Source organism: Osmia bicornis, chromosome 16 (assembly GCF_907164935.1).
Source record: "Osmia bicornis bicornis chromosome 16, iOsmBic2.1, whole genome shotgun sequence".
NCBI classification, from domain to species: Eukaryota; Metazoa; Arthropoda; class Insecta; order Hymenoptera; family Megachilidae; genus Osmia; species Osmia bicornis.
Window position 1 is genome coordinate 5,372,116 of NC_060231.1, and position 25,428 is coordinate 5,397,543.

The window sequence follows — 25,428 nt, forward strand, 5'->3', positions numbered from 1 at the left end:
CTACGAGGGCAGCATTTTTACGCCCACACAGAGTAATCACAGATATCGCTGGGTCGCTAATAACGATTTAATGGGTCAAAAACAAACGGATGCTTCGTACTCCTTCCGAGATAACACTGACTAATTGACATCGATGATATCGTGACATTTAACGAACAATCAGACGAGAGAAATTTCTGAATGGACGTTTCATAGATGAAGATTAGAATTTCACTTAGCCATTAAGAACCATTAACGATTTCGTTTGAAATGATAACACGTTCGTTATGATGATTTCTATACTTTCTTGAAAGTATGGAAGACGTAGAGGAAATTTCAACATTTTTATTTTTACTGTATTGATATTAAAAGCAATTTAAAAACAAAATTATTAAATATTAATAATGAATAAATATCAATTCAAACTTTCAAATTCCTTATATATATGAGGCCCCTCCCCTACATTGTCATTCGCCCCAAGGATGCCTATGGGGGAGGGCGAAAACCCGAGGCGCCATTTTCCCTAGAAAAGCCTGATTTGATCGCGAGTGTACATAGACACTAGTATCATCAAATAACGAGGTTGTTTCGTAAGGGAAATCGAGAAAGTAAGTTTGTTCGTTTGGTTTGGTCACGGGCGTGGATTACGAGAGAGTTTTAGGAGGAAGTACAGTCGGTATATTTGTAAAGGCGAATACTTTTCCTCGCTCCACGGAATTGTTAACGTCAACAGGATTTATTTGACACTTGGCAGGGTCTAAAAGTGATGGTACGTTTAGGGTCGTAAATCTACTGGGATTGATATATGTTATGGCTGAGTATTGAATGCTAAATTTGTATTCGTATATGCTATATAAAACACTAGGTATTTTTATAATAATAAAAGTTACTAATTAAAATAAGAAACTCAAATCACTAAACATGAAAAATAATTTTAAATTATAAGAAATAATCCATGAATCGTTCAATTGAAATACGTTCAAGAAACGTTTACATTTCAAACGTTATTACCCTAGCACAAAGGAACGGAGCACACTAAAAAAAACCGGTTAAATTAAAATATCCCTAGCCGGCGTAGCACTGTAAAAATAAAGAATTTCACACGAAACGTGCGAATGAGTGGAGCAATGAAAGGAAAGCACCAGGAAAAAGAATATGTATATTCGTAGGAAATCTTGTTGAACGCACGTATGAGACGTCGAAAAGGTTTTGGCGCGTAACGGACCGCGCGTGTGTACCATGAATCTCAGCCGCGCAAACGTAAACACCGAAGCAGCACAAATATTATGATTTCAGGCATGGACGCCGGTAATCGTGACCTAGACACGAACAAAAGGTACAGGACAATCGTAACGAAAAAACTGAGATTTATGGCAGTGTATACGGATAAATCCGCGTGTAATCGAATACGGCGCAATAGAAAAGAGAAAGAAAGAGAGTCGGGTACGTTTGAACGAAGCGTCGGCGAATGGTCGTTGGACATGCGCCCTTGAAACTCAACAGACGGAGCGACCGGCGAGATACGTGTGTATACACACTGATTTCAGGCACAAGCGCAGGAGCGGCATCGTCGGCAATAAAACACTACTCGACTCGGAGTTCCACGAAGTAACCGCGTGCTACGAAACGAAATTAAAGAATTCAGGTTTTTTATTTTTCTTTACTCACCGTGCAAACGGTAGGACCTGATCGGCAAGCGGAGAAGATCGTATCCGAAAACGTAAACTCCCTGAGAGTGGTCGCACGGCTTGATTATCCTTGGCACACAATGAAACACAACAAAAGAGGCACAGGCTTCTCGATATCGCGGATAAACGATCGTATCACTGGCGGCTAAAGCCGGAGATCGATGATTTCCTCGCCACGCACAACCCGCGCCGAGCGAAGTGAACGAACGCGCGAATGCCTCGTGAATATTGAATCGAAGACAACGTCACACGGATGAGCAGGACGCAGTCGCTGCCCGGTTTGGCTTGTCACGAGAAACGGTTTGTCTCGCGAAAACGTTTTGGAGGTTAGGAGATGGCGCGTCGCGAATCGGCCACTCGGAGATCACGATGCCCGCGGCTCGGAGTGGGGGAGGAGGGGGGGAGTAGTACTTCCGGCGAGATCGACGCTCTTTCTTCCGGCACACCAGCGTGACTCGTAGAGGACAACAAAAAAATTAAATAGCTACACCGTCGAAACGTTTCACACTCGCTCTCTCTCTCGGAGGCTCGTATTACACACTAAAAACTCACCGGTCGCGCCGCGTGAATCAAACGTACGGCGAAGCGGAAAAAAAAAAAAAAACGAAAGCAGATGACGAGGGAAAAGGATGAAAAGGAAGGTTACGACAGAGAAAACGAATCGGCGAGGACGAAACGTCGCTCGAACACGAAAACTGCGCGTAATAGATCCGGCTAAGAATTGTAGGCACGCCACGAGTAGAGGTAGGCGACGCTAAAACTTCGCCACGAGTCGTGGCACGCCACGAGAGGAGCCGTGGGCAGGAGGGAGGGGGGAGGCAGAGCGAGACGACGAATCTAGAGGGGGAAAGGAGACGATGGACGAGGGAAACGAAGGGAGAACGGTGCCGACCACTCGACTCTGGGCTACTGTAGGGGGCGTTCACATCGGAGTAGTGAGTTTCGTATCATTCAACTAATAATGATGAATTTTTCATAAGGTTCTTCAGTTTTACGCCAAATTTCTGAAATTCGATTTCTTGTCAATTATATTGATTAAAATTATTTTTAATTTATAAGCTAATTATTATGGACTTTCTGCTCCAATATTTTGTAAATCACATCCAAACGATCTCAAGTATTTTACAATGTTTAGCTCCAAGATGGCGGACCATGGGGAGAGCTCCAATTTTAATTTAATTTCCTAGTTCTTTCAATATATGAAACTGTCGTTTCAAAATTATATACTTAATTTTAAATTAATAAGTAAATAATAAATTCTTGTACACATATGTCTTTTAAACTTTGGTCACGATTGACCCAGGCTCCGATTTTCAATGTTTAATCTAAAACTTAGTTTTGCCTACTTATTATTTCTATCAACCCAGTGACTATAAGTTACTCTGCCAATATGAATGCTGCCTAAGGGTACGGAGGGGTCAGACGGGGAAACATGTCGACTCGCCGGAGGGACGTGGGGTGATTGAAGCGACCATGCTGGGTAGGGCGACTGAGTCGGGGAGGGATGGCAAGAGAATCAAGGGAGGGAGAAACTCGCAGCCGGCAACAGCCGACTCGACTCGACTCGACTACACCCGTTCTTCTTCTTCTTACTCGTTCTTTCTCTGTCTGGCACCCTTTCTCCGTTTCTCGCGACCATCTGTGTGATGTGTATTAGTGTATCGACACACGATACAGCCGGCCCTAGTGTTCCCGCCGCTCACACCGACTCCTATACGGGGTGGTGTTTCTCGATTCGAAACTCGAAAGCCGGTAATACTGTTTCGCAGAAGCGAAACTTTGCCAGTCCGCAAGGTGTTGCTGTTGTTCGGCTATTGTTGTCTGATTCGTGGGAGCTGTCGTCGGTTACAAAGAGGCGGTGCGAGCCTCTCGTTAAACCTCCGATTGTCTCCTGCGAATTTTTACTAAGATTCTTTCCTTCGATTAATTTCCCGCGTTACAAGCCATGATACAGTATTGAAACTCGCTTCGATAGATACAACCGTAAGGGTACCAGCATCGAATAAAATCAACCCCTATACAATGGAACCGGATTTAAACTTCAAGTTCAATTCACTACCGCATACCTGGCATCAAAACCTACAACATCCAGGATCAGTCAAAGCCTGGCAAGGACGGTCACCGTTGGTGGGTGAATAATAATGAGCATTGCATACGATTGCAGTACGTTTAAGTCCAAATAAGTCTGCTCCCTTTCCTGGACACCCGGTGTATGCACGTGCACACTGTCGCATAGGCGAAAAGAATACGCGACCGGGCAAGGTGAGGAACCGAGAGGGCACCACGAGGGCCTGAGAAAGAATGGATGAACGAGAAGGAGGAACGACGACTGTGAAACATCGGCGAGGGGTGAGCGGTGTAAAGAGGGATGTTAGGGCGGGAGGGAAACGAACGGGAGAGACCTTGCACAGCGTGGCTCCGTGGCGCGTAGAAAACGCCGCTTTGTGTTGGGGTAGCCTGCATAAGAGAGGAAGTACAGGTCTAAAGGAAAAGAAGGCCCTCGTGCGTCTCCGCTGGCGGCGATTCGCACACGTAAAGCCCTTTTCACACGACTGGTCTCTCCGCTTGCTCCCTGGAAGACACTCGATGAAGATGCGCCTCCGGCTACGGAATGCCCGATATTTCTTTACCCCCGTGAGTTTATTCTTCTTTCCTTTTTATCGAGATTCTTGGACTACAGCGGTTCGAACGCTCTATATGGTAGAAGTGGAGAAATATCTACAGTTGTGATTATCGCACCGTGTTATTCGAATAAATTAAATTAGGTAGCTACAAGTGGGGCTGGAAATTGGGACCGTTTAATTAAATTATTAATAAGATGCGATTATTGCACGAATAAACTGTGCACGACCGCCATTTGATTGGAACTGGGTTACCGCTCGCTAATTACTCGCGAATTTCGGCGGTAAATTAATGAAAGAGCTAAACTAAGCTAGCTTGCACATACGCTGCCAGGCGATTCGTTGCTAAACCCGTAAAATGTAACTGTTAATTAACAGACCGGCACCGTCTTTCTTAACTTTTCCTTTCCATTTCCTGCCCGCTGTGTAACACAAAGTAGACTTATTTACTTACCAGTGAAAGGGGTTACTGTAACTACATTAAGTGTATCTTGTGAATTGAATTACAGAGAACGACTGGACTAGTTTGGAGGAGAAGATATTCACATAGTTATTTAATAAAAAAATGCTGTTATAGACTGTTTAGGTTAGGTTTTGCGCGGGAAGAATCTCGATGTGAATGGGTCTTAAGCGGAAATAGGATCTACTAAAATATGTACTTAAAAATTTAAGTTAGTTCTAATCAATTTTACACGCTGCATAAACTTGGACTTAGGAAAGAAAATGACTATTATCCGTGTGAAGCGTTGAGTAGTGGAGGTTAAGTCGTCGGACGAGTCGAGGAAAAAGAAGCGCCGAGATGGCGAAATAAGGAAACTTCATCCGACGATGGCTTCAGATAAAAAACGAAGCCACTGTCCCTGGTACTTCTTGGAATTCTCCAAGGATCAAGCAGCGATCGAAACGTCCAGAGAACAACCTGTTATCGGCCGATTATTACAATCAAGTCATTTATTAAAGAGTCATTTGTTAAAATCGCACTTGAGTTACATAAAAGCATGCAACATACCAGGATTACGCAACGTTAAACATCGAGGCGATACCAACACGAGCCTCGTATATAAATACTCGAATTACGTAAAGGCCTTTGTTAAATAATAGATAATTTATATAACATGGAAATTCTGAGACAAAGACGCGGACCATGGAGAAGGGCCACCTATGGACGGCGAAGGCTACGGCCCTGGGACGCTCCTGCATGGGAACATACCCACAGGATCCTTGCTAGCTGTATACACAAAGGACGGGCCACCTTTTACGTGTAAACTTGAACGAGGGGAATCGTATTTGCGAACAGGTTTCTGTATGTTCCTCCTGCGATAGTGGCGCCGCGCAGCGTGGATGATTGTCTTTGAAGTGTTCTAAATTGGGACTGATATATGAGGTACCTAGATGTGATTGAATAATCCTCGCATTATAATTGGTTCAGAAAGTATTGATTGAAACTCAACCTTTGTGGAGAAATATGAGAAACCAAAAATGATAAAAGCGGCAATATAGAGAAAATATTGCGATTATAATAAATAATCAGTGATCTGAATAATCGAACTAGGAAATATTTCAGTTTAGTTGCGAAAAGAGGAATTTCGAATGAGAATTTTAATTCTTTTATAAAAGCTTGAATGTTTACAGCCCGATGAGGGTGAAAAATAGAGCGCAGATATTCGCGATATCTTGGTCCCGTTACAACGGTTTTAACGATCGGCAGCAACAATAAAGAAAAAGTTTAATTAAACCGGCATACCGGCGTGCTTCGCGTGGCAGCCTTTAATTACCGATAAATTGGTAACATTATTACGGGGGAAACAACGCGAGTCGATTGGAGGAACTTCATTTTTCACCAGGAGATTGCGCGCTATATCGAAACACGATAATACATTCATCGCTGTGATCGATAGACCTGAAAGAAGAAAATAAAACTGTTCCGTGTTTGGCCATCCAATGAAAAGCACGGTTAGGTTAGGTAATGAATTATCATTTCACGCTGCAAGAATACCAAAATACATGTTCCTGGTCCGTTCCGCGGAACGTTGCCGTTCTGGCGTGTAATGACCGCCGGCAATGTCCATTCAAAATGGCGCATCGAAAATTGAAACTTCCGGGAACTGTATGAAATTAATATACTTTGATTGATTTCCATATTGGAATTTATAAAGCTGAGATAATGTGGTATATCTACTAGGGGAGTGCAAAAATTCGGGTACCCGCATCCCCAATATCCACCTACAATAACCGCTCAAGCATCTAATCCTGAAGAAGCTAACAGTAATTCAATGGATTAGAAATAAATATTGAAACGAGACGACGCTTCTTTTGCACAGTTCGTTTTCCTTTTGCGCGTAGACAACGAAGGAAGCCCATATCTCAACCGGTGAAACGTTAAGCGCCGCTTTCATCGCGCGAATTAAGATTTATCGTGGGCGCCGTTTGACCGGGAAGCCTTTTCACGCGGCGTCGCGAAGTCACGGCGAAGACTTATGAGTTTTAACTAACAACAGTCTCGTATAGCCGTGTTTCTTTCGCGAGGAACTTGCTTTAAACGACTAAGACGCGATAAAAGAAGGTAAAGTGACGCAGGTTTGGTAGATGAAGACCTACCTTGAGAATGTTGCTCGATTCCATTCCGCAGAGCAATCAATATACCATAATTAACTCCAGTCGTGAACCAAACTTACAAAAAATAACCAATGGCAGTTATGCTAAATTGTTTTGAAGAAAATGACTACAGAAAATTCCATTTAATAACGGAAATATGTTAAGTATTAACCATTATTTATGTGAATGACTGCTGCCAGAAATGCGAAATCGGTAGGTACCTATGTTAATGCTCCTTTGCGTCTCAACACGACGGCCAACGAGGCGGAAACAATTACTTAAGCGACCGATTAAACGACACGCCTCGATTCCTCGCCTCTCGATCGAACAACCGTGAACCTGAATTTCAAGTCCGATTAAGAACCTATTACGCGCTCGTTCGATCATTCGTGAACCGATCGACAGACGAGAATTTAAAATGAGCGTCATTGCCGAGGACGTATCGACGTTCCAGCTTTGAAGATTTAATTGGGACATCTGCTACCGATAATGACCACTATTTCCACGATAATTTGTACGGAAACTGGTCACTCGGATACGCTGGTTAAACATTTGTAATAAATATTACAAATAGTATTAGCCCCCCTCTCGATTAGGGTGCAGAGGGGTGAAAAAAATCTCGTCTAGGGTGACAGACACGCCAAAGCCGGCCCTGCCCCAAAGTTACTAAGGGCGACCATTAAAAAGATTGTTAACCAATTTTTCCAATACATGAATAATTCACGATTCACAAAATTCATTTGCACCGTCCATATTCCCCTTCAACTTTCTCTAGCTGTAAAAGAACAAAGTTCCAGCAGAATACCAGAGAAATCTTCCCAGTGGTCAGACGCGTAAGAAACGAGGGAAGCAAAATTAATCTAAATTAAGTAATCGCTCCTCCTCCGCTCTCTAAGGAGCTCGATGACTATAACAGAAGAAGAGGGACGTCATAATCGGTTCTCGTTCTCTATCTTTCTCCCTTTTATGCTGTCTTTTTCTTTCACTTTCATCGTTACGGTATGCGCCATCTGCCATCCGTCTGCTGGTTAATTAATTGACCAGCCTGTCCTTTCCTCGACTCACATTTCCCTCTTCTTGGTCCGCGTTTAGTGTTATAATAATAAATTCTTTGTAAAAAACCATGAGTACCATGTATCCGTGGCATTAGGTTCCAGGATCTACCGTGGTCACAACGATGGCGCTGCTAGATAGCCATACTGATGAGTCTACCAACAGACCTTTGACAAAAGGCGCTCTATCTTCCTTCAAATCCTTCCTATATCTTTCTCTCCGCTCTTATACGATTGCAAAAAGCTCTATTTAAAACTGTACTCAGCTGTACGATCCATGGAAATTCCCCGATGGTCAGTACATATTGGGAACCACTGCAGGCTGGGCATAAATCCCGGCCAAATTAAAATCGCGAGTCAAATGAAAGACAAGTATCCAGGGACGGAAGATGGTGGTGCAATTAGGTCTATAAATTGCCCATCCCGAATATATTCCGCGCACGAGCCCGGTTAATTGCCGCGGACAAGTCGATCATACGCTATATAGCCAGTTAATTAACCACGGTGTCAAAGCGTGTCGCGCTAGAAGCGACTTGTTGCGATTCGGCTCTTTATTCTTCTCTCGTATCTTCCCTCGTCTCTGTCGCTCCCGCGCGGCACACGAGCCGCTTGTCCCTCCATGCTGGTGCCAGAACAGCACGAGCTGGGCTCGTGGCCAACTTTTGACCCGGCTCCGTGCCGCTCGATGTTTGACTTTCCAATAACAGTTCCGACTAAACTTCGCGACGTTTAAGCAGCTATCACATGGATACGCTGCTGTCTAACTTTGGCTTTTCGTTCTATGGGGATTTTGCCCTGGGCTAAATTAGGACTCTAGCTGTGAATGGCAAGTGTTTTGACGAAGAAGAAGTTGATGAATAGTAATCATCATTTTTCTTCGGCCAGGGGAACTTGGAGACTATGTCGAGGAAGTTTGCTTTGGGGCAATTTAAGCTCGTGCTTGTTGAGCACAGTTGGGGAAGAATCTTGATGAGATGAAATTGTTGTGCTATTTAGAGATCATCTAATTAATATTGTAATCTTCGTTTCGTTTCACTGAGAAGTGGCATCACTGACGTAGGTGGTCCTTCAGCAGCCACATCCCTCATGGTTTGCCACTTTGACTGACGAAAAATTCGCATTGGCTGACGCATTTTATCAAAGAAGACACATCAACAGACCCTTGCATAATCAAAATCCATCAGATATCGGTCGAGCTTCGCGAGCCACGGATGCTTACGCTCATCTCGTTGTCAAACCGCCTGACAGCAGATGTCAGACTGGTAGGGCTGCTCGTTTCCATTCCAGGACGTCCAAGTGGAAGCTTCCAAAGGGATCTGCGTCCCCCCTCTCCCTTTCTCTTTGTGAGCTTGTCAAATCTTTGCCAGAGGACCGACGTGCCGGCTAATATTCGCAACCTACTAAACGACAGGATGATGTCCCGTTCAATGAGAAGCCCTTTTGCTTGACCAAAATGTTGCGTTCACTTTTCATTCATGGGGTGGCTCGATAGAGGGCTGCGTTCCAATTTTAAACGTGACTAAACAGTTTAAAAATTGTGTAGTTCTTCACTATTCACTTTTGTCCTATTGAATTTTGTTTGAGAATTATTTCACTGGTTAAAGTACACAGTTGAAATATGCACGTGGACAAAGAACAGAGAAATGCATTATGTAAGGGCGTATCTGAGTACATATTTGTCCGAGATAACTAGTGAATGAGCCCGTTTTATCGAGTTTCACGCTCGTATCTCTTCCTTTCCGATTTTACTCGCAGTTACTACGAAGTTACGTTCATTGCGTAACCTCGATCTCATTCATGAGTTCTGGTACAATATCGTATCGACGGAAATGTAAACGAATCGATTCCAATCAAACTAATATTACAGAGGGTCAGCTATGCTAACTTTACTTTCACACCTTCGTTCGACGTGAAATTCAAATTGATTTAAAAAAATAAACCAATCACATTATCAGTTGGTAGAACCGATCCGGTCAACAGATTAAACCTAACCTAACAAGAGAGACAGATTCCTAACCTCTTCAATTACCATCAGAATACACATCCCAATGAATATTTCACGAACGTCTTTCAAAGGCTGCAAATGTCACGAGTCAATCGTGTTATTTTCTCGTTGAAACACAGTCCGGTATTTTCGGGTGACAGTGTGTATCCAGACCACACAGCTATGCGCATACAAGACGCAACAAATTATTCGTCGCCAGTTCAAACGGACGGTGGCTAGCAATAATAAATCGTTTTCCTTAGAATGTCCAATAAAATAGAAGGTTTTGAAATGGCGGTGCGTCATTCCGCATGGCATCATAAATGTCGCGCGTATCGTTAAGAGACATGGCGTCAGGGTGCATGGCCAGGTCTAAACGTCCCCGTTGTTCCATTTGGCGTTTTATCAATTGGCTTCAATGGAATGTCTCGTCCAATTGAACTGTTCTTATTTTTGGCCACCTTAAAGGGTCACAATTCCTCTGAAGACAATTGTGCTTCGCTCATTCATTTGGGTCCTTCTCCAACACCCTGTGTATTATGATATCCCAATTGAGTCTCCGATAATGGCTCACAATTACGGTAAAAAACTTGGCAGGAACGACGTCAAACAGATCGGTCGGATAGACGAGTGACTCACAGAGCGAGTATGAGAAGGGCCCGCATATCAAATGGTGCGTACCACGGGATACAAGCAATTCCCATCAACCAATATTGTCATGTGGGTAATGACGGCCGTGCGCTGAATAAACACGCATGCAGGGGTCACTTGGACTCGTACAGAGTAGCCAGGTGCCTATTGGAATCGAGGTACAAGTGGTTTCTCTCTGTTCCAATGTTAAGTAAAAAGGGAAAAATAATTCTAGCAATTAATTAATTAAATCATAATTCAAAATTGTATTTTCTTAATTCCATTCAGAATGGCAGCGTTCGGTTGCATGACAGTAATTTTGATCTTAGTCGATGCTTCTGTTATGATCTTAATCATTATTCGTCTCCGGTCGCATAATCGAGATTGATAACACTGCGACGATGACAGAGCGCTTGATTAGTTTCCAATATCGTCCCAAATACGATCCATGCGTGTCTAAGGATCCAGTTTATCCCCTTCAATGCTTTGATTACATGCTCCCATGGAACTAATATTAAACATTATTTCAAGTGAATCAAATATTTATTATATTTATCAACAGTATTCGTGATAGTTAGCAAATGTTCAAATCAAATGACTAATATCCTCAGAAACTTATCTTCAAAGTACAGAATGCCTCTTGCTCACACATGTCTGCACCCCAATTTAATTTTTCCTTACTTACAGTTAAAAAGGCCCATCTCTAGAGTCTCTAAGTTGGGACATCAAGAACCTTCTACTTTAAATAGTTAAGGTTCAAAGGGATCTTGCACCCTTTCTATGCAAAGTTGACTCACTTCATCAAAGGATAAGTAACATAGTTGTAGGTGTCTCATGTGAGCAGAGAAAACAACGTGCGAGGAGCGATAGACTAGGTGAATTCGTGGCACGTGGTAATGGAATAATAAATACTTCATTAGCGAGTTACAACACCCTGGTGGGCAGCTGGTTAGAGAGAAATCGTGGCAGAGGTTAAATGAACTGTGCGCCATCTTTCTTCTCGCCATTCTTTCATCCTTGTCTAGACACATAGGCACACGTGTCATATGCAGAAAAACTTTAAAAAATTTTAGGTTATATTTCCATAGGAAGAGAGTCTACTCTATTGCACGCTGTGATCAGACCTTTTTACCTGGTCACGATTGAATAAAATATATTTGTATTGTTGAAAAATTGAGGGGAAAAATGCAAAAATGGTCATGTTTGTTCGAGTCGATCGAATTTGAAAGGGGAGATCGTTTGCTGTGTATGGCCGCGAAAACGAAACTTTTGCGGACAGCTTAACGGCGATATCATTATTGCAGCCGGTCGTTATTCACTCTAACAAACTGTGCGCCGCGATACATTAATCTCCCGGGGCAATGCATCACCAGGTCGAGCTGCTTTCCCGCGCAACGAGCTGTTCTACGCGCACGCTAAATGATGCATTCCCTGTGATCCAGCTTCGAGCTGACAGTAAGATGATGTTCGAACACCGTCAAACAGCATTAAATGAACTGGATCACGTGATATGGACGCGATACTTCGTTGGCTTTTAACAAATCAGGTTAGGTTAGGTTTGGATATTGAATGAACAGCCTTATAGGTTAGGTTGTCAAATGAACATCAGCATTGGAAACAGAACATTTTAGATGAATTTAATTTAATTTAATTTTTCTTAATATCAATATGGTCAAAATTAAGATTTTGGGAATTCCTTTTTCCCCTATATCGCCATTTTCTCTAGGGAAACTTCATTTGATCACAAGTGTACACTTATTTTGCTACAAGTACTTAAATTTTTATTTTATTTATATTTATTTCTCTTTCAATTGCTATTTGCAATAGAGCTCACATTTTATTAGTCTCAGTTAATTATCGTGCTTAGTTACGATAACGAAGCAAAACCTATTGTACATCGTTCCACAAACAGCCGGTAAGTTGTTGAAGCGTGTTCGAGAGGATAGGAAAGCCGCGTTTGCTCCCACTTTCCCGCGGCTTTTTTGCTCGCCGCAACTTAAGACCGGGCTTACGCGAAATTAAAGGGATATCCGGCGCGCTTTGCAGGTTTCGTAACCGCCGAAGCTACTTTAAGCACCGCCAAAGGGTCGTTTCACTCCCCTCTCCCATCCTCTTTTTTTCTATCCGGACGTTTCTCTTTCTCCCGGTTAATTTCGCCCTTCAGGAAACGGGAAAGCGAGCAGGAAAAACTTGATCCCATCTCGAGATGAAGATAATTGTTAATTCCTTTGATGGTATGCCCAAAGCGAACGTAGTTCTAGCGAAAATGGCGCGTAACTGGAAGAACGTTCGATAAACTTCTGATTCCTAAGCAACCCTCAATTTTGAACATCGTAGATTTTGAAAGTATAAATGACGCAAGAAATAAACATTTCAATCGGTCTGAATTCATAGTCGGTAAATCAGAGAAATAGGCGTTTTACAAACATCAAAAAGTTATCCTGAAGAATCGAGTCTTCAGCGTGTAACCTGAACGCGTTAGAGCATTCAGGGGTGAAATATCAGAAGCGCAAGGGGTGAATAATACATGGGAAGTTTGTCGAGGAAAAATAGCTTCCGTGTCCCCGATTCGCTTCACGGTTATCGTAGTCGAAACTTTCGTACACGGACACACCTACACGGAGATAAAACACTATAGATGCATAGTGCAGAAGGCTTTCAGGTAAATTTATTTACCTGAACATAATTCATATTGCTATTATTAAAAAACAAAAAGCATAAATTCAGTATACAAAAAGAAAAATTATTAAATTAGTGAAAGACTTTCTACTCAACTTTAGAAGCTTATCCAACATTCACCATGGATCAACCTAATAAGTTTTAGAAATACCATCGAAACTTTCGAAACGTCACGCGCCGCAGTGAATGAACCACGAAACGTATACCTTGGTCCTTCTACCGTGTAACAAGCCCTTCAAGGTTACCCAGTGAACTCGAAAACACTGGAGGGTGAGCAGTATACTGGAAACGAGTCAACGAGGGCGTCGTTAAAAGTGATAAAGCAATCCTCTGGCCAGTAATTCACTCGAAACCGAGCCGTGCTTTTCCAAGAGACCGTTGTCGTCGTGATGCATGGCCGCAGTCGTGCTGCAATTAGTTTCTCGCGACAAATAGACGGGTAATCCAGTGCAGTCACCTTTTATCGGTCACCAGCATACGTTGGACACACGTAGACACGTTTGATTACCATGTGCCGTCATACAATTCAATACAGGGTGTCTCGTAGGTACCTACAGAGTGATCCTCTCGCTAGGGGACACAAAGGAACACTGGCGACAATGTACCCCCTTTTTTTTTTTTTTATACAGAAAAGGAAATGCGTTTGCGCACGCGCGGGTTATCCCTTGTCGCACTATTACTAGAGGGGCCCAGGCAGTGTGGGACTCATATCCGTCCTGAGGGGGCAGCCTGGCGCCCGTGTGGTGGGGGCAAACCCAAAGAGGCAACCCGGAAGGGGGAACCTGGCAACCCGACCCTAAAGGGTGGGCAACCCAAAAAGTAGATCACAGCCCAGAAGGGGCACTCCCATGGCTGAACATACTACCCACTAAAATCTCTCCGTCGAGTGGGCCGCCGGATGTACCCCTTGACCACACCATAAAGAGGTCCGCATTGGGGACCTACCCGGGCCGAGACGGCTCTGTGTGTCTTCATGGTGCGGTCAAAGGAGTCATTGTTGCCAGTTCCTTTGTGAGGATCACCCTGTATAGCGCGTTCTGTGTGGGGAAGAACTGGCCCAATGGGCGATATAACGACAGCCATAGGGAAAAATGAATTTTTCATTTGGAAATCTTATCATTTGAAAAGTATTTCAGTAAAGACACCCATATCTAACAGAAAGCTGACCCTGTCCCTTATTTACCAGGTATCCTGCACAATTTCCCGACACTCTGGCTCTCCCTAAGGCGAATTTCCAGTCCGTTTCCACGTGGCACCTTGGCTCGTTACGCGTGTCGTTTGCTGAGCCGTTTATCTCCTAGTCGTTAGTTTTGTCGGGTTGCCTGCTTCCAGGCGTTCCTTCCCCACTCCACGCTAGAATACCTTGCGGTTCTAATTGCCAGTCACCTCGCAGTCTGTGTTTCGTGCCTAAACGCCAGATCCTCAACCGTGTCAGGACAACGGAATTTCCGTTAGAATTCCTGCGAACGGTGGTAAGGGGTTGGACGAGATAGAAAGGGACGGGTTCTTTCGATCTTCGTGGTAGTGACTTTGAAGATGGTACGGAGAAACTTGGCCACACTGGTTCCGGATGGTTTGTTTGAATTTAGAACACTGCTACTGGGGTCGGAGTTTTGAACTGTGCTTGGAAATCCGTTTAGAACGGCTGCTTCTTCGAGGATGTATAATTTAGGGAAAAGAGACGGGAATTTACAATTTTATCGTGCAAGCTGGCTATAATTAAGTCGCTGCGTTCTATGGTGAAGTGAAAGTAAAAATTAAGTCAAATATGATCTTTTGAAATTTCAGAACTTGAAAACAAAGGAACAGAGGAAGTACACGTGTACGGGGACTCGATGATTTATAGGGTGGTTAGGCGGCTTACGGAGTTTTCCTGTTTATCGGGGAGGTTCATTGGACACGACCGAACTCGCAAGCACCCTTCACCCTTACCTCGTGGGTACGAGTTTGATAACGGGGAATTAAGTTGGCGGGGATTAGCAGTTTAACTTAACAAATTTGGCGCTTCGGAAGTACACGCGGCTTAGCTTTCCGATTAATTCAATTACCAAATACCAGACACTATAAGAGACCATCTATCGAGTCAAACGGCAGTTATAAGTATTGGTAACTTCTATTTTCTGCATTTTCGGAGTTACAAAAGTACGGCTAGTAATACTGGAGACACCGTACATCTTCATTTAACAAGCACCACAATTATCCTGTTTTACCCTCTGTTCTTTGCCAGACCGACCGGCCACAAAATACGCATAACCTCCTTTCCTTCAGAACAAGAGCTAAAGTAGCCTCCAGTGGGTCGTTTCTCACCGTTCCCGCAGGATTCGTGAGTATGGGTAGTAAAAGGACTAACCCACGACTAAAACTACGCGTTGAAGGACATCATCAGAGGAGCATAACCTCTTTGAATGGCGACCCAAGCCTATGGGAGCCATAGCATGGTGGCAGCACTTGTCCACGCTCTCAGCAACAAAATGAATGGGCCTTTTTAGAGGGGTATACTAACCTAAACCGTAAGTATACTAAAATGAACCAGTAATTATGAAACTTTATATGATGTAATGAAACAAAAACAGTACTAATAACTTTCCTACAGTCATAAAATCAATAATTCCATTGTTTTATACCTTATTTCTTAATTAAAATCTCGAGTTACAAGCAGCGTCTCGCATAACCTCAATCCCTTCGCAAATTCGTCCGGCAAAGTGGCTGAGGGACAGAAAAAGGAACATGACGTTTGTCTTCATTAAAATCGCGACCAAGATTCCCGCGCGTCGAGTTCTTTTTCCCGAGCCCCGGGAACGAATGGGAAACGGTAGGAAGACAAACACACCAGGCCTCCGCCAAGTCCTGGTATGATTAATTTCCCAGAGCGGCGAAGAAACCCCATGGAAACCTTGCCTCCTGCATATTTTATGCACGCGTTAACTCTCCGCGCCGCGTGGAACTTAATTTCCAACGGATTCCATTATGCTTTTCGTATATTAGCCCTGTCTTAATAGAACCGAGAGCTGTGTCCATCCTCGAGGGAGGTCTAGCCGTTGATAATCCACCAACTTTCAGACGTTCCTGCGTTTATGTACTGTCTTTTGCTTTGCTGCCTTCAAGCAAAAATTAAGATTGACGTTTTGCTTTGAGGCGTTGTTTCGAGGTTAGAGTTGATCGTTCTCTTGAATTTAGGACTCGTGGGGAGATTTATTCAAGCTCGAGAAAGAATTCTTCGACCTTCAATTTAGGCACTAAAGTAATTGTAAATGTAATTCTCTTTTCTCCGCGATACGACTTGAATATTGACCCTCTCCAAGTCACTACCATTATTTTCTTCGCGTTAAAAATGTTTCAAAGGTCTTCGAGAGGTCGATGCCAACGGAAATCGAGCCAGTCGATCGGCATTAACGAATTCGAAAGGTACTCGGCCATTGTTTACCCTTGCACATTTCAACACGGTTCTCGAAATCGCTTCGAAAACGATTATTCGACTGCTAGGTAAACAGGCTAGGCGACGCGACTCATCAGAGAGCCCGGAACTTATTTGTCTATGCAAATCGTCAATCAACGGCCAGCCGTTCGCTGCTCTGCGGTCCTCGTGGTTGTTTCGCTTCAAGTATCCAACTGGTTGTTTTTCCTCTACCGAATGTTAACGTCCAACGTTCGTTTCGTGTTACCCCTTTGTCCTTTGGTCCGGCTAAAAAAATACACCGTGTGCAGGGTTTTCCTTTGTTTCCGCTTTCCACCGCGGGGCTCTTTGAAGATTCTGTTCGCCCGAGTTTATTTGGATCAAGTTTCGTTCCGGTGTTTTAGGAGCCAGTTGAATTTAGGTTAGAGCATTTTATCATCCATAAATAGAAGAAAATAAATAATAAATTTGAAAACAGAGCACTTTGTTCAGAAGTGAGAATGCTCCTGAAAATTGCTTCCGATCAAAAACTATCGCTATCGACATTCTTCTTTACACCATTTCGTCGCGCAATAAAAATCCACTGCATATCAGAATATTTCCAGTTAATCTTTTAAACCAACTCGATTCTTCTCCAACAACCGGACAGAACGGACCTGACCCGAAGTCAGTATATGTCCACTATAATTTTCAGCAGAACGTTTGGTACCGTAGGACAGTGACTCGTCCATTGTCGGTGGTGTAACGAGCGGCAATTTTTGCCGGGCTGAACAATATGTCGCATTAGCGTATTGTGATGGCCGGGTGGCTCGTTCTGTCATGCGACACGACGATATCGTAATCGATGCTGGCCCGATTTCCATGTCGCGGAAAGGGGAACGCGCGGACGACCAGGATCCCTGCTGCACTTTTGCCCCGGCCCGGTCGGTCATTATCGTGGCAAGTCGACCGTCAATATGAGCGAGACGCGTGAACGTGTCCGGAATTCGTTGGCCGAATGTCCGCTGTACAGGGTGCCCGCAAAAGTTTGGGCCAAAGAAGGATAGTAAAAGAATCGATCATTTTAATTAATGATTCTACGAATACTCACGAGTTAAATTTGGATTTTGAGAATTCCTACTTCCCCTATAGCGCCCTATTTTGTTCACCAGTGTACATTAGAGAATATTAGAAACACAACTTTTGTAACAGAGCTGCTCATCAATTTTGAACGGCAACGTATGGTTGACACGCGAACTTCGATTAATCGGATCAGCTCCTAAGTCTTAAGGTTCCGAGGGGTGCCATGGGGTGGCACAGAGGGGGGTTATGACATTACCGGGTAATCCGTTGCATCCCCCTGATGAACGGGGAGAGTAGCCCATGCAAGACCCGTTCTCGCTATGAGAAAATGAATATTTGAAAATCTGGAGGGATGAAGCCAACGTTAGTTCCCTTAATATGGTTGTGTCTACTAATTCTAGGGATTCCCCACGGGGCGTCTTCGAAATTTCACTCCAAAATACTTTATTTCGTTCGAAAAGAATTCGGAGGATTACCGAGGGTTGATACACCCCTATGTTATTTAAAAACAAAAAAGAACTGGATTATTTGAATGAAACTGTAGTTGACTCGTGTTCGTTGTTATCAATCTTCGTCCAGAAAACTCGGATACATTCTCGATTGAGAATCTCTGGCGCGAGTAATACAGAACTGTCTCGAATATACTTCAGGGCACGTCAAGATAGTGACACGAGCTGTGCTTACGATTCAGAAGCGAAGAAAAAGTCAGGCCAACGAGAAAGGGGATGATGGAAAAGGCAGATGACGAGGAGAAAATTGTTGTACACACCATTTTCTTCCGCGAAGCTGGGATTACGATGATCCTACAGGGTGCCTCGTAACATTATGGCTGAGGAATTTTACTTTCTCAAAATTCGAATTCATATTCGAAAGTTACATTTATGTTATGAGAAAAGATCCAAATTTTTTGTTTAACAATTGCTTAAAAAAAGATGTTCAAAATTTTAATTATAATAAAAGAAACGAAAGAATTTCGACGAGAAATTATCTACTAAGAGGATTGAAAAACAAATTGCGAATATCAAAGAAAGAAATTATGACGCAGACATACCTCCACGATATTATAATTATAAAAAAATGAGAACTAAACGGGTTGAAAAATTACATTTTCCCGTAATTCAGATAACTGTTATACCCGTGAACAGTTTCAATTACGAAATTCTTTGAACGACGAGAGCGAAGGACTTTCAGAAGAAGAAACGGAATAATCTACTTAAAAAATTACAAATTCCAATCCAACCCCTATTCAACCCCATAGAGACGCGATAAAAAACGCGTACCAACCCTTGTATAGGAGTATTTTCAAAGCAACCTCATCTTCTTGAAAATACTGTCCTTAACGAGCTCGTACGAGAAAAATTCTATACACTGCTAATGAGTTTTCTCCATGGTTTTCATAGAATTACCTTATAGATCCACATGAAATTTTCAAGGACCACTAGAAATTACTTCTTTCATCCGTATTCACTCAAAAGCTAAGAGCTGGAAATATAAAAATTTCACACTTACATTTCTTATTAGAAGGCATTGATTAGTCCGCAAGTCCCCCCCGTCCCCCAAGTTCGAGACCAAAATTTTCGGGTACCCGGACTTATGTTCTGTCTATATAGGTCTCTGAAGACTATATGTATAGGGAGGTCCCTCTCCTGCCCTTGTACCACCCCAAGTGCCCTCTTTTAAGGCAAAGACACCACCGCCCTTAAAATGAACAAGAACGATCTTAGTCGCAACTCGACGATTCCTTCCACCATCGTTCTATCCCGATGGCGGAATCGACAAGAAATACAGGCTCCGCTAATTGTCGGAATAACGAACAAAGTTCCACGGGGTTGTTCAGTTATTTCACAGTGGTGCACAGAGGCGCACCTGTTCGCCTCGTTATTCCATCGGCACCGTTCCACCCGTCGTTATCGTGCCTTCGCGATCCCTCTGTGCTCGTTCCGTTTTCCAGCACGTCAAGAATTCCTGTCCGCCGCGATAAATCTGGTTGCCGTGTGTTTTGCACACCCTTGCCTTCCTTCCTTCGGCTCTTTGTAGACGTACAGAGTCGCGTTAACAAGCCAGCCAGCTGAGATGCTAATCACGTCGAACTACTTTGAAGGTAGGGCCTCCAGGACCCCGTTTGATCGAGCCTGGCTTACTCGTCCTATTCCCTTCTTCAGCGACGACGATTGTGTCGCTCCAGACGGCTGCTAATTAATTTACCAGAAGTCGGGAAGACTGTTCGAGTTGGTCATTGTTTTAGAGACAATCTCTGCTGGCTGGTATGATTGAAAAATGAGAAACTTCCTTGCTTGCGGTTGTAAAGTATGCTCCGACAGATTGGATGTATGTAGTCGGATATATCGACAGCAGTTGCAGGATGCTTCGAGATCGTAATTAAACGCTGTCCAGGCTAGGACAAAGGGGTAGAAGGACCGAAAAGCAGCCCGTGTCGAGGTTCTACCTATATTGTCGTGTAATGACAGCGGGCAAGAGGAGATCATCAGCGGACATGCTCGGCTAATTAGCTGATTAAGGGCATAAAGGATCCGAAGGTGAAGACCGTTATTTCAGCTTACCAGAGTGCACGCGAACGTTTGGAACAGCCCCAGTGTATGGTTTCGGAATATCGAGAGGTCGGTGATACATGTTTGCACTGTTAAACAATGGAGGGCTATCGTTAGAAATAATCGAGCCACTCTCCTGTGATCGGTTTAATGGAAATTTTGAAAGCCTCGGTTTGATGCCTGAAATGGCTGGCAATTGAGTGGTCGGTTAAATCGTTAAATTATTGCTACTTCAATCCGTGCACCGCTGTTGAATTTTGGAAAATGTTATCATTGTTGCGCGCAGGGGTCTCTTCTACGTTAAATTGACCACGTACGCGGGATAAAGAGCAGAAGTATTTGATCGCATTGCGAATATTTCTTTTTTCAGAGATTTCGTTTTCACTGAAACAGAATTCGAGAATATTTAACCATTAAGCTGCGGGCAATAATTTTAATAAACAATAATTGCTCGCATAACCATTCGGGGCGCGCGAATAATCATTCGACCCAAGTATTTCAAGAATCGCGGAATTGTCAAGTTCTTCTCGAAGAGGGTAAATTACTTGAGACCGCATAAAAGCGATGTATTGCTCGCGTCCTCCCCGCTCACCCCCGAAATTTTTCATTTCCCAGAAGTGTAATCGCGGATAGAGAAGTGAACTTCTTCCCCCCCCCGTTCCACCCCCTCCCTGACGGAACCATGAAAGACATACAGCAAAACTGCGGGGGTTGATTATGGGGAACTCGGAAAAACTCGGCCACTCCGCGTGATTGCGGCTCCAACGCGTTCTTTTTCCGCGGATTATTTACGTCCACGCCACTTCCGGCCTCTTCCTTCTTCGCCAGACCAGTTTTTTCTTCTTTTTATAAGAAGAGCCCAGCTGGAAACTCGCTCGAACTTTTCGCTTTTCAATCCCGACCGCCATTTTCGAATAAATTCTTGCGAGATCTTATTGTACCATCTTATTGAAGGCTAACCAACCCAAGGTGATTAGTGTCCATCTTCACTCCTATTTTTAGCAAAGTCTTTAGCAGAAATCCTGAGCAATGGCGTACCTGAGCCCAAAGTACTACTTCAGTCCCACTGCTACAGTCACCAAACATTCTCTGCCCACCTGCACATAATCGCCTCTGAAATGAACTCATTTATATATAATTAAGATACTCTGCGATAGAGGATCTTAATTCAGACCTCAGAGTAACAGCAGGATTGCCACAAGTTCGGCCAAAGCAGCGAGCAAAGGTCCGCAAGATTATCCGTGATGCTTTAATCACGAATCCTTGGTGCTCGCGTAAACTCAAGATCGATGCATTACGAATTACGCAGAAGGATTTCCGGGTAATGCCGGAACCGCGAGCGAGTAAGCTGTCCGCCGCTCGCGGAAACGGGGCCACGGGTCGGCCTTTAAGTATTTAACGCGGTGCAACATTATTTCGGCTTAGCACGGATACAGAGGGAGCATTACCAACAGTGGACAAAGCGCAATGGAAAATATCTAAAGGCTGATTCGCACTGCGGTGTACGAAACCCTTTTGTAATTTTTTATTTATAATTCATAAATTACTTGGGAGCTTGAAATTTTTTATACAGTTCGGTCTTTCGAACTTACCCTATAATGATATTTCAATTATGGGTCTAAATCACCATAACTCAGAACGTTCCTTTTTTCGAGTTGAACATTTCCCTCGACTATCGGCTGCCTGCACCAAAAAAGACGTCAGAATGTCGAAATTTCCGCTGAATTTGCGTGTAGGGTGAAAAGGGTTGACAGGACAGAAGGGGGATCTTTCCAGGCTTCTTGGAATTGTCTTGAGAGATCGTTTCAGGAAAGTTGGTCATGGTGATTCTGGGTGGTTTGTTGGAATTTAGGGTGCTTTATGAGGGTGGTGTTTTAAACCGTGCTTGAAAATTTGTTTCGAGAAAGGGGTGAGCTGGATTTTACGTTCGAGGTTCTTCAGTGATGTATAATTTGAAGGAGAGCTATGCGGCTGAGGTATTTTATCACGGATCTGCTGGGAAGGAAGTTGATTAATAATATCGTAGTTCGTGGTGGGTAACACCTTTGTGTTTATTAATGCCTTGATGATGAAAATTAAGCGAGGAATAAATATGTTAGGGACGTGGGGAGTGATGGGTGAAATTGGTCTTTATTAATAGTTTGGGTAAAGGGTGTGGAAATGCCCGCATCATGGTCATTTCTTTTTATCAATGAATTGCACAATTCAGGATCTAGAGATGATGTCTCAAGTATTCTTTTGAAGAGCTACGGGTACCCGAGCCTCGAGGTTGGTCGAGTAATGGTCTGGGGTGGGGTTCAATTCTCGGGTACCCACGCGTCCCTATTAGAAATTAATTAAAATTCAATCCAATTATATCAAAAATAGCGAAAGACATATGATCTCGACGGATAACCGATCGAACAACTGATTCGCATATACTGCACCCATGTAAGGTTCTGTGCAATTGCATACGAACGGTCGTATTTGGACGAATCCAGTTGCAGGAAGCTAATTACTCGACTCATTAACAATGAAGCCACTTCAAACGGAGCTGCTCGTACCGGCGCTTGATTATTATTAGCGCGCAACAATGAGCGCCGTTACAAGGTTCGTCGAAATATTCGTAGCAGCCCTATGGCGTTTTACCCGCGCATACGTAATTAAATGTACGCTACGCTTGTGCGGCCGCCTTGTTATCCATTTTTCATACATTCCTTCGCGACTTTTCGGATTACGTGAGGTGATTCGAAATCCGAATTTAATTTAATTACAGGCAATTCGGGCTTCCATAGGAAAAATGGAAATTCTAGAAATACAATATCAATATTAAAAGTACGAATAAAATATTCAAATTTTCCCGCGTAAGCGTTTAGACGCATAGTCACTTTCCTCGGAGATGCCTTAACAACAGGACATCAGCATTGCATCCTCTATATTTGACATTATTTTCAATGAAATTGAAACTGACTCAAACAGACAAACGGAATAACTTATAGCTTAACACGAAGATCTGCATAGGTCAAAGGGCTTAATTTTTCATCGTCAGAGGCAAAGGTCCAATTTACAGTGACCTGGCAGGATTCGGTTGAAACAGCGGCCGGATAAGTCGGTTCGAATTCAGACCCAGATACTCGCAATCAAACTGTCAACGGCATCGTCTCAAAAGCAAATCCGATATTGTACACACGGTGCATCTGCAAGTATGGATAATCAACGGGGCGATGTCGGCCAGCGCTAAGTCACAAAGGGAATCGCAAAGTGCGTTAGTATTGCGGCCAAATTGGCCTGTGCAGCCGCAGATCGCAATATGATTGGTCGATGTAACGTTGGATCCGTGGCTTAGATTGCCCTCGTCCCGATTGTCTCCCAGCTTCTACACAGTTCATAGGGTATTCTGATCATTTCCCTGGTAATTTCGCCTCGATGTTCGTTAATTCCCTGTTTCATTTATCACTGTTTCCTTTTTCTCAAACTTTCATATTACACCTCGTCAAGGATAAAGAGATAAAGCAAGGAAAATAGAGGAAGAACAGGTTTTCAGGGGATTCTATCCGGTGCATTATCGACGCAAGAGAGAACGCATATTGAAAATGGAGTATCAGTTTTCACCTAACCAAACCGGGTAATCGATACCCACGAACAAACGTTAACAACGCTTCGACGAACTTATGCTTAACCACGGGGAGGGTTAAAAAAAAAATGAAGAAGAAAACTAGCCGGCTCGAGAGTTACGTAAACCCGCAGCTATTTACTTATCCAGCTTTTGTATTCCCTGTTCGGTCTATTCATCCTTTGTCGGGAATTTCCGTCTTCGATTAACGATATCGACAGCCTTACATCGACTTTCCTCTCTTTCTCTCTGAGCCCTCATAAAAGAGTGGCTGCATAATACGATATTGTTCGAACAATTCTGCGCCTTTACATAATTCTCGTTAAATGAAAGTTATCCGGGCTGTATTCAACGATTCATGTTTTCATTTTAATCCGACATTTTCGAAGTCACGATGTAAATTAAGTAGCTCGATATTATTTATAGAAAAAGAAATATTAACACTTTCAATAGGGATAACGTCTTAAGACGCCATGCTCAATATGCCTTAAGATATCTATATTGATTATTGTTCAATGGTCAGAAATTCAGCCCATATGCATTAAGGAGGTAGTGACCAAAAATAAACTAGTTGCTGTTTATGGTAAAACATGTTATGGGACAACCCCAAGGGTTTCTGGTTTCTATTGGCAACGCGATATGGAGTTCCATGTTGAATCCGCAGTATCCATAACAGCAGCATGATCCTTTCGAGACTGGTAAATTGAAGCCGAGATACACGAGCCCGGATCGCTTTTCCAAATTGAATTTTCCGCGGTGCTTAAACGCTGCCCTCCCTTCCGCCTCTTATCCCTCGTCGTGTCACACTTTGTTTCTGTCTGTGACCCGATCGGACAGGAGTTGTAAAAATATTTGTCCGTCCGCGGTAATTTGACTAAAGTTCGGAATTTGAATTTTAAATTTCATATACAACTAATACAGCGATTCATCTTGCGAATAAACAAAATTCCCAATAATTTCCAAAGAAACATTGAAAAAAGAAGACAGACGCGTTCCATTCGTTTGGATGAATCGTAAAATCCATTCGTCACGGTTTGATCAATAATTTGATGAATAACGAAACAGCGAAAAAGCGAAAAGGAAATGAAAGAGCATGGCCATGTAATTCGTACATTGGGAAGATAAAAATTTCATCAGACCGTGGAAAATACGAACGAATTTACCATGACTGGTCAAATGTTCCTCCTCTTTTCGTTTTTTCAAATTATTACGAAATTTCTGGTTTACGAATGGAGGAAAGGGACGGAGGTTGTTGAAATTTCATTGCACGAAGCGAAAAAGGCAAGAAACAAGCGAGAAGAGAAATTCACCCATTTGCTCTGCTTCATACGTGCTCCAAAGGGAGAAACATTAACAGCCTCGTTGTATAAATATTTTATTGTTCGTTACGGTTCGCAAGGAATTTTGCAACTTTTTTGATGAACCAATTTTGTTTGCATGTGTCTGTAATAATTGATGAAATTTTCAGTTCGAATTATTCATATTGAAAGAGGTGCTCTTCCACTACCATACTTCCATGATCTTCCAGATTTTTTTATCAAATTTTCATTTTCAATTTATTTTGAAAAATATTCCAAAAAATCACAAGGAATATTCACCCTGT

At 43.1% G+C, this 25,428-nt stretch overlaps 1 protein-coding gene across 8 annotated transcripts in view; it reads right to left on the bottom strand.

The window, feature by feature from the left end:
* LOC114871553 (polypyrimidine tract-binding protein 2) overlaps positions 1-25,428 on the bottom strand; it is a 248,816-nt gene that overhangs the window by 193,962 nt on the left and 29,426 nt on the right. For 2 of the 8 annotated variants that reach the window (XM_029177599.2, XM_029177601.2), the window contains exon 1: positions 1,648-2,525. The exons of 4 other annotated variants lie outside the window; for them this stretch is intronic. The gene's annotated coding sequence lies outside the window, so the exon portion shown is untranslated. Of the gene's footprint in view, positions 1-1,647; positions 2,526-25,428 lie in introns of those variants that run through there. 2 more of the 8 variants (XM_029177607.2, XM_029177604.2) reach the window with 1 other exon arrangement.